The sequence below is a fragment of the Octopus bimaculoides genome, chromosome 5 (genome assembly GCF_046866305.1).
Source record: "Octopus bimaculoides isolate indiv1 chromosome 5, ASM4686630v1, whole genome shotgun sequence".
In the NCBI taxonomy this organism is placed as follows: domain Eukaryota; kingdom Metazoa; phylum Mollusca; class Cephalopoda; order Octopoda; family Octopodidae; genus Octopus; species Octopus bimaculoides.
Genome location: NC_142932.1, coordinates 88,975,594 through 88,993,964, shown reverse-complemented (window position 1 = coordinate 88,993,964; position 18,371 = coordinate 88,975,594). Strand labels below are relative to the sequence as shown.

General features: G+C 37.1%; 1 protein-coding gene across 3 annotated transcripts in view; it reads right to left on the bottom strand.

The window, feature by feature from the left end:
• The window catches only part of LOC106869128 (putative E3 ubiquitin-protein ligase HERC4), a 100,472-nt gene that overhangs the window by 60,945 nt on the left and 21,156 nt on the right, over positions 1 to 18,371 (bottom strand). The gene's annotated exons all lie outside the window — the stretch shown is intronic.

The window sequence follows — 18,371 nt, the reverse complement described above, 5'->3', positions numbered from 1 at the left end:
TACATACATACGTACATATGTATGTAGTCAAAAATAAGAAAAACATGAAGACTAGGTGAAAACAACAAATAGGGTGCGTTGGGTTCATGCACAGGAAAAATGGAAGTCTTAATGTTTCAAGCCGATGCTCTTCTACAGAAAGGATAGATGAGAAGAGAAAAAGATGGAGAGAAAAAAATGAGTCTGAACTAAAACAGCCAAGGTTATCCTGAAAATGTATGCATTTATGCACTATATACACATCTCCGTACATACATACATACATACATGCATGCACTTGGAGCCTGGTGTAGCCATCTGGTTCACCAGTCCTCAGTCAAATCGTCCAACCTATGCTAGCATGGAAAGCAGATGTTAAACGATGATGATGATGATGAAAGACAAACATTTTGTCCACTACTGAAGTCTGATTGTCATGTTTTAGATGACCTGATAGTTTGTATACTGTGACAGCTGGATAATATCTAAAACCTGTTTAAATAAATATCTGAATAAACTCTATATCTTATTTGAGTACTATCTTATTTTGTTTACACCTAATATTTGTATATGGATATGTAAATATCTATTTGTACATGAATATATATATATATATATATATATATATATATTGAATGAATGAGGGTGAGGTATCGAGAGGTGGAATTGTACTAAATATTGAGAAGCAACACTTGGTATAAAACCACCTTCCTCCATCGAGGGGTCTTGTCTTGCAAAGTACTTGGTGACCTCACTAGTATTGGTGCTATCAAAACAGCACCCAGTACACTCCGTAAAGTGATTGGTGTTAGGAAGGGCATCCAATCATAAAAACCATGCAAAACTGATTCCTGCTGAATTGTCCAAACCATGTCAAGAATGGAAAATGGATGCTAACGCTTTAGTATTTAAACTGGCCATATCCAGCTCAAATATTCTACTTGTTTTACATTCAAACTAACCAGATCTGGCCTCTCACACCATTCCTAAATATCCTTCTAAAAATTAGCAGTTACCTCATCAAAATCCCAAAGTTCCAAGATAATGCAAAGATTAATTCAAAACATGTGAATAAATAAGCATTGCATTGGACAGAATAAATGATAATATGTGTTAATGGTGTCAGTCATTTTACAATTGAATCCAATTGAATCACAACAAAAGTATTAGTCTTTTTTGATGATGGGGCAAGATTTGAATTTGGAATGCACAGAGCTGGAATAGACACCACAAGACATCTTGTCTGGCACTGGACTTCATACTTAGGCCCTTTGCTCCCTATGGAGCATAAGCCCCCAACAACTTTTATCCATTGTTTTTGACTCTAGGTTGTCTTTCCCTGTAAGAAGAACTCCATCTCCCAGGTCTTGCTGGTTTTGAATTGTCATCAATACTTCTGTAACTTTGTTTTCTAGGTAGAGGTGTTGGCCCTACACAAACCCATTTTTACCTCTGGAAAGTGGTGGTGGACATTAATCAGGCCTTTTTCTTTTGACCTGTCCAGCACGGGAAACACTACCAAGAGCTTGTGCTCCACTGGCATAGTTCTCAGGGTCATTGAAGCATACAAGTCACCACACCACAACACAACAAGGACTGATCTGTGGTGGACTGCCCTGGACTGGTACCCCAAAAAGGATGAAAGCAAGGTTGACAGTAGAAGACTTGAAACTTGAATTCAGGACGCATACAGAGAAATGGTGGATTTAGTTGGATATGATGCAATTTTGGTTTGCGTTTTGATGTCAAAGTCTAGAAATATTATCTACTGTGACAACCGAGAGAAAACTTTTTAGTTAAAAACGAAACAATTTTGTTTTTACTGATAGGTGAAAAAGCTCTTCGACAAAAAAAGAAAAAAAAAAGCCTGGTGAAATTTTAATTAAATGAAGAGGGAGGAGAGTTCAGGACAGACATGAATATGAAAAATGAGAGCTAAAATTGCATTAAGACCTTAACTAATCTCATAAGCAGTAAAAATAGAAGAGACCATTCCAATATGAACAAAAAGTATTAAAACATGCATGCATATGTGTGTGTGTTGTTAAACTTGGAGATGATCATATATTTTTGTCAATTAAACATATGCAGCTTCAATATTATTATTTTAGTTTCTTTGTCAAAATTCTTTTGTCACACACTTTGTGACCTCTTCAGCAACTCTCTATCCCATGTCCCCTCTTGTTCTGCTTAAAGCTGAAGTGAAGACCAAATACATAGTGTGTTTAATTGGCAAAATATGACCATCCCCAAGTATAACAATGTGTTTCAATGCACAATTTCACATCAAGAATCTTGCAAAACAATATATGAATGTGTGTGTGTGTGTATATATATATATATATATATATATATATATATATATATAAAAGTACCCAGTTCAGTCTGTAAAGTAGATGGTGTTAGGAAGGGTATCCAGCTGTAGAAACTATGCCAAAACAGACATGGAGCCTGAACAGTCCTTGAGCCGGTCAGCTTCTGTCAAGCTATTCAACCCATGCCAGCATGGAAAATGGACATTAAATGCTGATGGTGATGATATATATATATAAATTTATCTGAATTAAGTATCCAGATGATATAATACATAAGAAGGTTTTTACATTAGGTAATTTGAGTGTACATGATATTGGTGACTATTCTTTTAGATTTGCCATTATACTTGCATCATACCTAGGAGTTCTTAATAGAACAATATACTATTTTCTATGTGGAAACAGATAATAAGTAGAAAAGAACTGACCTATTTTACTTAATGATTATCATTGAAATATATTAACTGTCGCTGTAAGAGTCACTAGAATTAGAAAATGCAATTATGTAAGGGTGAATGGCAGTGGTGTCAAAAAGTCTGTTTAATTCTTGGCACAATAATGTGTTTTTTTTCACAATGTTCACCATCTGTGACAAGGTTGCTTTGAATCATGCATTCATAAATATAGATTATTCAAGTTCTGGTCCAACACAAAGCTCATTAGCCTTGCTTAACCCTTTAGCATTTAAACTAGCCATATCTGGCCATAATATTCTATTTGTTTTATGTTCAAACTGGGCAAATAACAGTTTCTTACACCTGCACTACAATGTCATATTAAAAGTAGACAATCCTATCTTCAAAATCTCAAAGCTACAAGATAATGTACGGTTAATTCAAAACAATGTGAATAAATAAGCATTACATTTGACAAACTAATCTGAATGCTAAAGGGTTAAATTATCGCAACAGCATGACAACTCATCCCTTTTTCAAAGTCAAAGTAAAGGGATGAGGGTGATTTTTGCAGATGATAGCATATTCTTCCACTTAACAATCTAGGTTTTCTCTTTGTGCAATAGTGTCTCCATTAGTATGCACCAATTGTTTTTGTACATGTTGAGGTTCTCCAATTGCCACCTCTTTGTATTCAGGAATTTATGAAAAGCAAACAAAATCCTTTTCAATAACATTTCTATCCTCTTCACTACAGGTGAAATAAAATACACTGAAAGTACCATATTTATTAGCATATAAGACACATACCTTGTGTCTTTAAATATATCAAAAAACTGCTCTGTGCCTAGTGTGTCTGTAATAAGGATGAAAGACTGAATACCATACACTAGGGAGCCAGATGTGCATAAGTCCACTAGGTATAATAATTACTAGCTGGACGCATGAAAAATTCACAGAAAATATGAAAAATGTAATCATCTGTAAATTGTGTGCTGGTGCCATTAGAAATGTTTCTATATTGTAACTGTTACAGAATATAGAAAAAGAAGTGTAAAACCGATAACTATATAATCCAGCCAAAATATCTGTTACACAAACAAACATAATTACTATTTAACCTTAAAATACATTGTACATATTCAAATAACTTTCTTGGTTTAGTGGTACAAAACGTTCTTCTGGTATTTTATTCCTTTACTTGTTTCAGTCATTTGATGGTGGCCATGTTGGAGCACTGCTTTTTAGTCTAAGAAATCAACCCCTGGACTTATTCCCTGTAAGCCTGGGGCTTATTCTATCTGTCTCTTCTGCTGAACAACTAAGTTATGAGAATGCAAACGCACCAACATCGGTTGTCAAACAATGGTGGTGGTGGTGGGGACACACAAACACACATATAAATATATATATGATGGGCTTCTTTCAGTTTTTGTCTACCAAATTCACTCATGAGGCTTTGGTCAGCCTGAGGCTGTAGTAGAAGACCCTCTTTAACGTATAGAGTTAAATTTTGTGTAGCCACCCGTTGGCAACTTTTCTCCCCCACCTATTTTTGTGGTGGGTATTACCCAATTTTCTGGGCTCTTTTCACAGCTACACCCTGTTTGAAATTTGCATTAATTTTTGTATGGAAAAATAAAAAATAAAAAAGGAAGTGAGAGGGAGTTGTTTATAGTTTGTAGAGAAAATGTTAAATGTACCTGAAAAAAAAAAAGGTCTTTCCCCCCAACTAAAACTAAACGTCTTTCCCTCTTCTTCATTGTTAAAAGTAAAGAAGCTAGAAAAGATCGATCCTATTTCAGTCTAATTGCCATTTTAAATGACTGAGGCATTCCTGTCTCTGTCTCTATCACTTCCCTCTTTTTCTCTACGATTAAGAGAGTGAAGGTGTGTGGCTCAGTAGTTAGGGATATTTGGCCCACGATCATAAAGTCATGAGTACGATTCCCAGCGATGTGTTTTTGAGCAAGTTACTCTACATCACCTTGCACCAGTTCACCCAGCGGGCAAAAATGAGTTGTAGCTGTAATTCAAAGGAGCCAGCCTTGTCACATTCTGTGTGAAGCTGAATCTCCCAGAGAACTACCTTATGGTATGCTTGTATGTGGAGTACTCAGCCACTTGCGAGTTAATTTTACGAGCAGACTGTTCCATTGATCAGATAAACAGGAACCTTGTCATCATAACCAATGGGGCGCTATTTTTTAAAAAAGAGTGAAAGAAAAGGAAATGTTCCATATTGTAAGGCAAAAATGTCGAGTGTTTAGTATAAGCAGTGAAAGCTAAGATGAAATAGTTGCTATTCTGTCATGTATTCGCCCTTGACTCATGCTCAGTTTGATAACAACAGCCTGCACATCGGTGTTTATCTGGGGGCTTGGCCTCCAGATCTATGAGACCCACAGATACCACTGTTAAAACCGGATTAACACCATAGTGACCCTAACAACTAAAAAGATTTTCCTGCCCCTCTATAGGATCTTTTTTCATTTTCTTCCAACCACTTGAAGGTTTACCTTGCTCCAGTCCACTCAGCTAGACAAAATAAGTTGTAGCTGTAATTCAAAGGGGCCAACCTTGTCATATTCTGCGTGAGGCTGAATCTCCCTGAGAACTATGTTAATGATATGCATGTCTGTGGAGTACTCAGCCACTTAATTTACATACTCGTGTGGTAATGAAACATAAAAGTGACATCCAATATTTGTTGTAGTTACTAACAATGTGTCTATGTATCCATGTATCAACTTTTCTTTGGATCTGTGTATCTATTGTCTCGCTTTCACTTTTTCTCTTTCACTTCCTCAGTGTCCCTCCTCTCTTCTGCTTTTAATTTAATAATGTGTCTGTATCTATGTATCAACTTTCCTTTCCATCTATGGCATTAGGACGGGCATCCAGCTGTAGAAACTCTGCCAAATCAGATTGGAGCCTGGTGTAGCCATCTGGTTTCACCAGTCCTCAGTCAAATCGTCCAACCCATGCTAACATGGAAAGCAGACGTTAAAAGATTGTTAATAATGATGATGTATCTACTTTTCTTGCGATGGGATAAACATTTAAAAACACAAAACGAACAGTCACCACTCACTGTCTCTTTCACTCTCTCTCTCTCTTACTTCCTCTCTAAAACATTAAAAAACACAAAATGAACGCCATCACCACTCACTATCTCTTTCACCCTCTCTTTCTCTCCCTTTCTCTGTTACTTCCTCTCTGTCCTCCTCTCTCTCACTTTGCCACTCACTTCTTCCTTTGAAGTAAAGAGTGACACACAGCACAGATATGGACAAAAACAAACAAAACTAAGTGTATTAATATTATTGATTACAAATAATAAAATATTGAAAACAAGCTAAATTATCTGTCTTTTATCTGGCACCTTGCTGCACTCAAGAAGACCTGTCCTCCACAGCAGAAGTGTTAAGGCTGCTCCACCTAATGAAGGGAGTTGGCCTGCAAGAGTCCTGTGCTGGTGCCATGTAAAAGCACCCAGCACATACTGTAAAGTGGTTGGTGTCAGGAAGGGCATCCAACCATAGAAACCAAGCCAAATCAGAACCTGGTACAGCTCCCCAGCTTGCCTACTCCTTCAAACTGTGCAATCCATGCCAGCATGGAAAACAGATGTTAAAGGATGATGATGTCAACAGAAACTTATAAAAATATTTAACGGTACGTTGGTAGTTGTACGGGGAGGATACATCAACTCAATACACCTCCGTCCCCAACCTACATAATTACACTATTTAATGACTAAGAAACATTTTCTAATTGTCTAAATGAAAAATTCTCCTAAAAACATGAAAGGAATGTTTAATTTCATCTGCCTATCAGTAATTTGCAACAAAAAAATGACAACAAAACCATTGTGGTTGTGCACCACCCTAATGGCTGATCATTGTTTACAGAAAACACCACAACCAGAAATACAAGTTTTATGTCCTGTATGGGAATTCTCTTGATCAAAATATAAACAAATATACAGCTGAACTGAAAGAAGATAAAGTTGAAATATGTTACTCCCATAATGTAGTTTATGATAAATTTATGGTTTCAAACTGCATTCCAGTATACTATCACAACATTGTATTTACATGTACAAACTCATAAATTTCCTCCAACAAAACCACTTTAACAAACCTTTCAATGGGTGTATGATGAAACATACTAAATTTGTTTTTTTTTCCATAAAATATACTTGTAAAATAGAGGGGCATTGTGAGAGTGCAAGTTATATAAAAAGAAGGTAAAGACTAAAAATCCCCTTTGGTCATGAATGACCATGGGATTGCACCTCTGAGGCACACGTCCAGGCACGGTTGTTTATGGAAGACCAGTAGACACCCATGCATACCAGCCTCCCTTCTCCATACCACCAATGTTGTCCAAGGGAAAGGCAAAAGCTGATACAGCTTGGCACTGGTGATGTCACAACTCATTTCTACAGCTGAGTGAACTGGAGCAAAGTGAAATAAAGTGTCTTGCTCAAGAACACAATACACAGCCCAGTTCGGGAATCAAACTCATAACCTCATGATTGTGAGCCCAATGCTCTAACTACTGAGCCATGTACCTTCATTTATATATGCAAATATATTTGTTGTTTGATGTCCAAGAAACAACTGCTCTTACCACATACACTTCACTGAGAAAATTTCTAAGAGTCACAGTCAAAGTGCGACAAACTAACAAGGTTATTTTAGTAGATTTGTGTGGGCCCATGCCTGTTTACACTAATTTAAGAAGAAAGGAGTTTATATAGTACTCCCTTATGTCCAATAACTAGCTGTTCAACAAATAAAAAACGATAAAATATGTACAAGACTGAAGTGTGTGCTGGGGGTTGATATAATTGACCCAGCATGTCAACAGAGAAATAAAAGAGTAAAATAGAAATACCGCTGATGTGGTTAGCAAGTAGATGAAAGAGTAACAGGTAAAAGCAAGAAAGAATGAATAAGTGTGAGTGAGAACTTCTAAGTGAGAATGAACAGAAAGAAGAGTATGGGAGTTATGGAATGAAGTGTAGCAATCTTTGTAAATAATGTATTAATTTCACTTCATCAAACTGTTGCTGCTTTCACTTCAGTGGTCAGTACATTTTTCATTAGAAATGTTGCTGAATTAACATTTTTTTTTATTATTGAATTATTTTTTTGTGTTCTTTCATCTTATATATTTTACTTGCTTCAGTCATTGGACTGTGGCAATAATAGAGCACCACCTTGAAGGGTTTAATTGAATAAATTAAACCTAGCATTTAATTTCTGAAGTGTGATGTTTAATTTATCAGCCTCTTTTGCAGAACCACTAAGTTTCAGAGACATATTGGGGGAGACAAACACTTAGACACATATACATGACAAACTTCCACACAGTTTCTGTTGACTAAATTCACTCACAAGGAATTGGTTGGCCTGGGACAAAAGACACTTGCCCAAAGTGCTGTGCAGTAGGAGTGAACCCAAAATGACATGGTTGCAAAGTGAGCTTTGGGTTGTTTTTCCTTTTTGTGTTGCATACAAAGATGTTTAAAATCCAACAGCAAAAAAACTTCAATTACCATCACTGAAGATAAACAAGCTGGCCATAGTACTGTGTCGAAAGAAATAAAACCTTTCTGAGTGACCAAACAGAGCCATAGTAGCTATACCTTGAGAAAATGAAATCTCTATTTTATTAACAAAGCTCACTTTGAAAGAGAGCTAAAAGAAAAGAGATAGAAAAATTACTCCTGTTGACAATGACGGTGTTTAATCACAGGACAGCTCTGATTGAGTAGACCTATGATTAAAGACATTCCAGCTACACTCATCATGTTATTTTAAATTATCAAAGCTATCCTTCCAATGGTAGGTTGTAATCTAAAGATTTTGCCTCTATTTTTAGCATGTCAACTGACAACATATGGTTTCTTTGCTTTACTTTCTCTTTAATGTCTCAGTAGAAAGGTTTAACAGCAAGAAGGAAATGTGTGTGTGTGTGCCTATGTACATGCAGACAGAACTATCATATTTGTTTCATGTAACGTGGGGAAAATTCACTTCTGGCCTTGGTTTGCCTGAATTCCACAAACTGCTTCTGTGATTTCTGAATTGTTACTTTATTTTTGTAAAATTTTGCAATTATTTCAACTGAATATGACATTAAGCAAAAACTAAAAGAAAGCCTTTGAGAGAAAAATTAGTGATAGTAAATTATAGCAAAGTGCCTTCGTAGTACATGTTTGTGAAATTTAGTTTTAAAAAAAGCAAACTGTCTTTTTATCTTGCCCAACATGAAAGTTGGGTAAAATAAAAATGTAGAAGCCATGTAAAAGTGGTATCTTCAACAGAGATCAAGTGCTGTTAATGTGTAAGATGGGAAATTCTCGGAAAACACATAGGGACTTAATGAGGTAGGTCCTAGACATTGCAAGTTTTAATGTTTTGGCTATGTGGCTGATTTTTCTTCCTGCATCAAACCTTTGTAAAACAAGTTTAATATCCAGCATAATCCTTTTACTGTTTCTATTTCACACTACAGCCTTCTGTTCCACTTGACAGATCCTTTCCAAACATTTTGAATAGAAGGTAAATCCAACGGCAGCAATGATCAACAATTATCCGCAACAAATATGCAGTAAAAGAAAAATAGCACCAAGAAAGAACTATTTTGTGAAAGCAAAGAATTGTTGTCCTGTTCCTTTAGGTGTAAAAATGGAAATGAGAAGATGAAAAGGTGAAGGAGTGTGATGGGATGTTAGTTGAAGGGTTACTGAGTTCATAGGCACTTTGCTCCTTGCATCTGACTTGAACCATAAAAACCCTACAGTCTACTCACATACACATGTGCACACACAAATACACACGCTGGTACTATAATTGTTGTAGCCAGTTAGTAATTCAAAAGTCGGTGGGTTGATAGTGATGATGGGTTGTATTAGTTTTGATGGTAATAGCAAGAGTATTATGGATGGTGGCAGTAGTACCATAGTTATTCTTTGCTGATATTTAGTTCCAACTCAATCCTCATTGACCTAATATTGATTTCAAATTTTGGCACAAGGCCAGCAATTTCGTGGGAGGGGATAAGTCAATTATGTTGAGCCAAGTGCTCAACTGGTACTTATTTTATCGTCCCTGAAAGGATGAAAGGCAAAGTCAACTTTGGCAGAATTTGAACTCAGAACACGAAGACAGACGAAATGCTGCTAAGAATTTTGCTTGGCATGCTAATGATTCTGCCGGCTCACCACCTTTCATTGACCTAATATTAAAGATATCTTGTTCAACTTTTAAATACACTAGAGTACCACATTGTCTCATGTAATTGTTTTTTTAGTTTAGATGGAATAGCAAATTATACTGTTCACACAGTTGTTGTTGGTCATTAGAGTTGTTGAGTTGGTAATGGTGGTGGTTGCATTGGTCTTTGGTGTTGTAGCAGGTTGTGCTGGTGTTGATGACAGTGATGGTGAAGAAGATTGATTTTTTTTTATAGGCGTGGCTATGTGGTTGAGAACCTTGCTTCCTAAGAATGTGGTCTCAGGTTCAGTCCTACTGCATGGCATCTGGAGCAAGTTTCTTCTACTCTAGGTTGACCAAAGCCTTGTGAGTAAATGTTGGTAGATGGAAACTGAAAGAAACTCATTGTACATGTGTCTTTTTGTGTGTACCTTTGTCTTAATACAGCATGATGGTTGTAAAGAAGCATCACCATCATACAAACAATCTTGTTTGATATCAAGTGACTAGGGAAATATTACCTTGCTTGAAAACAGGCGAATGTTGATGACAGGAATGAGCATCCAACCATAGAATATTTGCCTCAACAAATTCTAGCTGGCCCATGCAAGCATTGAAAAGTAGACATTGAATGATGATGATATAGACAGAAAGTTACAAATTAATAGATGCTCATTGAGATCCCAAAATATATATACAAACATACACACAAATATTCACAATGAAAAATACCATCTCACAATCTCTAAGTGTCAATAATGATGCATACGAAAGCATCTACATACACCACACATACGAATGTGTGTATTGTTATAAGTTTTTCAAATTGCTAATGACTTTCATTTTAGATAAAATGTTCAGAAGTGGACTTCTGGCTAAGAAGAAAGAGTTGTTTTCAATTCTTAAAATTACTGAGCCTTTGTAATAGTAAAATTATAGAAGATATCTCATATCATAGAAGAGATAGTTATAACTGACCTAGATTATTATAATTTTAGTATATCATTACTATACACCTAGTAAGCAGATCTGCCAACTTTTGTTGTTCCAGACTGAAGTAGACAACTGTAACTGCACTTTGAACACACCCTACTAAACATTGCTGGTCACAGCTGACTAGTTTGCAAAATGCAGTCAGGATGTCTGGAAACTCACTATGCAATAAAATATTTTGTTAAACTGTGTGAAAATGCTACAGAAACATATGAAAGGCTCTAGGCTGCATGTGGATTAACTTTTCACTGGTACAAGAGGATCAAGGATGGTAGAATGGAGGTGAGAGATGATGAGAGGTGTGGAGGGTAAGGAACTTCAGAACAGAGCTGGCTGAGAGAATATGCAATTTTCTGGATTAAGATTGTCATGTGTCTATAAAGACAATAAGTATACAGTTTGGAGTTGGTGTGGCAACTGTGCATAGAATTATTCATGACGATCTGAACATGCACAGAATTTGTGCAAAGTTTGTTCCCAGGATGCATCCAGGTAACCAACTACTTGACAGAGATGGGTATCAAAACTGCCCTTCATCTTCCTTACAGTCTAGGCCTTGCTTCCTGTGGCTTTTTGTTGTTCCCAAGCTGAAGGAGACCTCAGGGGCAGTAGTTTTGAAGATAAAGCAGATTGTGAGAAAGGTCCTGGACACCTTCACTTTGGAGGACTTCTGTGAGGCCTTCACAAAGTGGCCAGAGTGTTACAAGTGCTTTGAAGTCAGAAGATCAATCTTTGAAGGAGAATAGAATTTTGTACTTCTTTGAAATTGATGTCTCTCCTTCTAAAGTTTGAAAACTTCTGGAATGCACCATGTGCGTGTGTGTCTATGCACATACATACTAGCAAGCTCACTCGCAATGCTGCACTAGGGAAACATTTGTAGAACTAATTTGCTTCTTACAAGATGTTGCATGAACATGACCAATAATAACCAATCAACAAGCATTATTAATCCTCTCAAAAGCAGCAGGCTGGCAGAATTGTTAGCACAGTGGACAAAATGCTTAGCAGTATTTCGCCCGTTGCTACATTCTAAGTTCAAATTCTGCCGAGATCAACTTTGCCTTTCATCCTTTCGAGGTTGATAAAATAAATATCAGTTGAATACCGGGGGTCGATGTAATCGACTCATTCCCACCTCCCACAAGCTGCCCTTCTGGCAAAATTTGAAATAATTATTAATCTTCTCAAATAAATAATATGAAACCTTGATAAATTTCAATCCCTTGTTATTTCAAAAACATGCAAAATTCAATCACACAACTAACTCCCACTACCTAAAATTACTGGTCTTGTACCAAAATTGAAAACCATTATTATTATTAGTATCTTAATTCAATTTATTGTGGTATTATCATTAGGTTTGTAAGGATGGCACAGATGGTAATTAACTTTGTTGACTGATGAGTGTACAAATACTGCTAGTCTGCTTCATCACTGGATTTGGTCCTACCATTGGTTTGCAGGAAATATTTACCATATTCAGTTCAAGAGACTACAGCTACTCCAATACATCATGTATGCGTGTGGGGTACATATTATATTATGCAATAGAAATTTATACAGCGTGAAGGGGTCATGAACTGACTGGGAGACACACACACCAAAACTCTTGAAGCATAGTGACCAGAGACTACAACAATAGCATAACTTTCCATTTAGTATATAGGAAATAAAAAAACATACACAAATATACATATATGCATCTAAACACACATATATACATATAAAAACATATACATAGATAATTATATATATAAACATGTAAATACACACACACACACACAGGGTGCATAAGGTATTTGAAGACATACCTTTTTTGGGGTCATTGCTGCATTTTTTGCTAACTCTGTATAATCTTTGTTTCAGAAAATAATAATAGCAGCCCCTCAGCTTACTCAAGAAATGAAGAGGCATGCTGTTATTGTGGTTATAAAAGGCTGAGCATAGCGATTCAGAAATATATCAATTTTTAAAAGTTGCCAGATCTTTTGTCTACAAAGTTTGTAAGGAGCAGATTTCATGGATCTAGACACTTTACCTGCACACTATAACATTTGGGAGGCTAGTAAAAGTATTGAACTCCTTGCATTGGATGAAATCGTAACAGAGATGATTTCTTCTGATACAAAGTTAGTCATTACTTATTCTGGTGATGGATCTAAAAAACAGGGAGCCAGATCTTACTCCGTCCCGGGGCTGACTATTGATGGTCATTACAGACTTCTGCCAATTCCACTTGAAGCATCAGAAGCAAGAAATAACCTGGCTGACTTGAAAGTGGCTGTACATTTGCTACTAGAAGCAGCAAGTAATATCCCAGTTAAAATACTATTTGAAAAAAATTGATTTTGTTATCTCAGACCAAACATCACACAATGTTGGGGTTGAAGAGGTCATAGCAGGAAATCTCAGCACAGAACACATACCTGAACATCTGTTTCGCAATGTGCACTCTTCACTTATGTTCAATTTAATAATAACTGAACTGTGGAGTGACACTGAGAACACAACTGGACGAGACAAAATTTGAGTTTTCTTGTAAATGTGACATCAAGCTCATGCAGTGCCACTGAAGATAACAAGATTAATCAATCATCATTTTGATCACAAGTCCTGGAACAAAGTCAATGAATTTGACATGCTCATTCAACCATGGGTTAATAAATTTGTTGCCCTGAAGAATGAATGCTTTAACCATCCCATTTTAACTTGTACAATAACTTTGTACCACCTGGATTATGTAACATTGTATTTGGCAAAATATGAGCATGTTACAAACCAACTGGCTTGTATCGTATGAGGTTTCATAGATCTGGAGTTCCTCAAAGTATTATATTGCACAGGAGCGCTGATTGGACTGCACCTTGTTGAACCATTCCTTTCGCTCATCACTTCAACAAGCACAACCTACTCAAAACTTGTACCTGCTTTCAAACAACTTTAGGATGACCTTTCCACAGTGGATCCAAACCAACTGCTAAATGTACATAGTCCTGCACTCAATTTCGTATCTTCAGGCAGATTCCAGGAAACCAGATATAATGAAGATATATGCTGTGCTGTTGAAGCTATTGCAACCGAGTTGAAGCCAGAGGTTTTTAAAAGTACTGTCATGGCTTCTTCCAAAGTTAGCAGATGGTTTCCAGAACCAGAAGGAAGTTCTGTTTCATTTTGGAAACATCATCAATCTCTCCATGCTCTGGCAAACATGGACTTAACTAAACTAGAGAGTCACAATCTTGACTCAGAATGCAGTGTGGGATTTACCAACGAGTTGAGTCGTTGAGGTATCAAGTAACTCAAATTAGCATCTTCCCAAGTTAAATCCAAGTCGGCTGATCTGATTGAACATTGGGAGTCCATATACCAAACTCACCAAACTTGGTAGGGTGGGTGGTGGGGCGAGTGCCTGACATCATTAAAGAATGGGATAACTGTCAGCAGTAGTTAATGGTGGAGGAAGTGGAGAAGAAAATCAACATTGCAGTGGATAAATGACAAACAGCTGACTCAGATATTTTGAAAAATCATGGTGGACTGTTTACTAGCAGCACTGAGGTAGATGCCTATCTCATGGCAGATATACCAGATAAAGAAAAGGTTGATTTAGAAATCAGATATGCCAGAGACACTGCCCTTTCTGTGTCAAAAACCAGCAATGTTTTTCATCTTAAACAAAATTATCAAAAATTGTCAGTATGCAATAAATTTGAAAATTTACTTGGATAATGTGATTTGCAAAACAGACATGTTATTTATTTCAACTATGCATTGGATGACTTGATGTAAGATTTTGAAGCCATAATGGTTGTAAAAGTATTATTGTATTGTGTGGGAGATACCAGTGTCACGCAAATGGAACCAGTGTTGGTGGTATGTAAAGGTGCCCATTACACTCTCAGAATGGTTGGCATTAGGAAGTGTATCCAGCCATAGAAACCATGCCAAATTAGACTGGAGTCTGGTGCAGCCTTCCAGCTTGCCAGCCCTGGTCAAACCGTCCAACCCATGCCAGCATGGACAACGGATATTAAATGATGATGATGATGATATAGGATTTGGGGGCTAAATTTGATGATTTTCTATGTCTCTTTTCTTCAGGAAAAGCTAGATGTATTGGTGAACAGTTAATGTTGGAGAGCATCAAGATTAAGGTTATAGTTGAGAAAAAGTTAGCTGATGTGGAAGATTGGAAGTCATCTGAATACTGGAAGAGTTACAAGATGATTTGTGTCAGGTATCAAAATGCTGACATCATGATTGCTAGTCAGTGCACTGTGAACACTGTAAAGGCTGTATGACATCACAAGGATAGCTGCAATGGAGACTACAAAGCTGTGGCCAGCAGGCATTCTGACTGCGTTTGCATGCCAGAATTCATCCCCACATCTTTGAACAGGGTCTTAGGCTCAATTCAGACTACAATGTGAAGCTGCTACAGACTGGTCACTCCCTGGTTGAAGAGGGTTGCTGCAGGAAGGCCTTTATATGTGGCAGCAGGATTTTCCTTGCCATATCTCCAGAAAGAGTGAGAAGTGGTTGTCGGAGAATTTCTATGACTTCACCAGCCCCAATTGCTGGCCTCCTAATTCCCACATTTGCAATCTCATGGATTACTACGTGTGAGCACAGTTGAGAAAGACACCAACTACTCTGTCTGCAACACTGAGGCAAAGTTAGTGGCCAAGATCAAGGAGGTGTTTAAAGATTTTCCCAGGGACAGAGTGAGGAACACATGTACCAGGTTCCGGAGCTGTCTTTGAGCTATGGTGGAAGCTGAGAGCTTTTGCAGTATATTGGAAATGAAGGACACCATTTGCATTACGGTGGCGATGCCAAAGCAAGGAAACATTAACACACCTGCACACATAACAACACATATAAAATGGGCTTCTTTCAGTTTCCATCTACCAAAGCCACTAACAAGGCTTTAGTTGGAATGGATCTATAGTGAAAGGCATTTATCCAAGGTGCTATGCAGTGGGATTGAACATGGAACCATGTTGCTGAGAAGCAAATTTCTTACCTATATTCAAATATAGATACATATACACGTGTATATATGTACATAAATACATATGTATGTGTAAATAAATATGTATATACATGTGTGTGTATATAAAAATGCATATATATGTGTATGTATATCATGATCACCATCAACATTTAACATCCGTTGTCCATGCTGAAGGCAAGGATTACGGCAGTATTCACCAACTTAAACAAAGAGACCATCCAGAAGAGTTACAGGAGATTCCTAAGTTGTCTGGAGGCCATGATTGAAGCCAATGGTGATTTTATTGAATAAATTTACTCTTTAGTGTTTCAAGATATTTTTATGTAATTTTGGTAAATATATCTGTTAAAATGAGATTTATTTTCATTTTTGCGTAATTCAGACAACAGTTTATTCATCATTTTAACATCCACTTCTCTATGTTTGCATGGATCAGATGGTATTTAATGAGGCAGATTCTCTAAGACTAAACAACCTTCCTGCTGCCATATGAATACACACTTAATAGGCCAGTTGCTGCAGTATTTGGTCTGAGATATCATCCCTTGTGGATTTGCTGTATTAAAAAAAAACAAATTTCAGACAGAGACAAAACTTGTCCCAGCAAAGAATTTTTAATCAGTTGAGCAACTAGTCACTGCATTAGTGAATGTTTCATTTACCATTTCCTGTATCAGACACAAAAATTTCTCAACTGAGAATCTGCCTGGCTGCAAATATGCACTATTGAAAAGACCACAAAACACAGAAATGCAACTGGCACTCCCACTGGCCACTGCTGGGACAAAGTTTCGTCTGTGGTGTCTAATACAGCAAGTCTATAAGAGATGTGATCTTTGGACAAATATTGCAGTGACTGGCCTATCAACTGTGTATGTTCATTAAAGTATCATACAAGGATGGCTATATATATATATGTCTATATATTTGTGTGTGTGAGTGTATGTTCATACATATATGTAATGTTCAAATGTATATATACATTTTATGTATTTGTAGATATAACAGAAGCCTGGTGCAGTCTTCTGCCTAGCCAGCCCCTGTCAAACTGTCCAACCATACCAGCATGGAAAACGGATTTTTGATATACATTTATGCATATGCGCGTTTGTGTGATTGTGCAAACATGCATCACTCATATAATTATTCAAGTTATACTGGAACGTGTCATATCCAAGGACTTGCAGTGTAGTATCTGCATGAACTGCTACAAAGGCAAAGGAGATGCCTTAGGAGAGGAATTTATAGAAGAGTTAAACTACTGGATCAAGTTATGAAGGTCATGGAGAGAGTTACAAGACAAATACCTTAATAGACTTATATGAGATGCTGCTTGACCTCTTGCCTACTGTGTGGGCTGTATAAGCAATGTCCAAAGATGCAGTGAGTGAGTGCTAACAATGATTTCAGTGACAAATTTATCATGAGGGTAGGAGTCCATCAAGGCTTAACCATCAGTCCCTTCTTATTCATCATGGTCCTACAATCCATCACAGAGAAATTTAAAACTGGCTGTCCATGGGAACTCTTGTATGCTGATAATCTAGTTGTCATAACTGAATCTATAGTGGAATCATGATCATCATCCTTTAATGTCTGTTTTCCATGCTAGCATGGGTTGGATGGTTTGAGAGGAAATTCCAAGCATGGAATCTAAACCTAGAATCAAGAGGCCTGAAGGTAAAATTAACAAAGACTGAGGTTTTAGTAAGTAGGAAAGAAGACAGGACCCTATCTCCAGGGAAATGGCTTTGCTAAATATGCAGAAAAGAAGCTCCATTGAAACTGGTACTCTGTCGGTTATGATGACAAGGGTTACAGTTGATCTGATCAATTGAACAGCCTGCTCCTGAAATTAATATGCAAATGGCTGAGCACTCAGCAGACATGCATATCTTTAATGTAGTTCTGAGGGAAATTCAGTGTGACACAGAATGTGACAAAGCTGATGCTTTTGAATTACAAGTACAACTCATTTTTGCCAGCAGAGTGAACTAGAGTAACAAGACAAAGTGCTGCCAGAGTGAAACTCTTGACCTTACAATCATGAGCTGAATACTTGAAACCACTAAGTTGCATGCCTTCACAGGAGTATCATACACTGCACCCAATGTAAGCTATGGACACACATGTGGTAGAGTGGAATCACAGGCAGACTCAAAAGAAAGCAAGCTTCATCTGTGACAGATGCACTGGAGCAGTATGTTTCCAACAGCACATTGGAAAAAAATTTTCTTAAATGCTTGGATGACTCTCTACATGTAGTTGACAGCTTTTGTTAATTAGAAGAGATAATTAGCAAGGGAAGTTATAGAAAATAGATTAAGAATGGCTTTGAAAAGTTCAGGGAGCTACTGCTGCTAGTATTAACAAAGTTCTTTGTCCTCAGAGTAGATGGCAGATTGTATGACCTCTGTGTTATAACTGAAGCTGCATA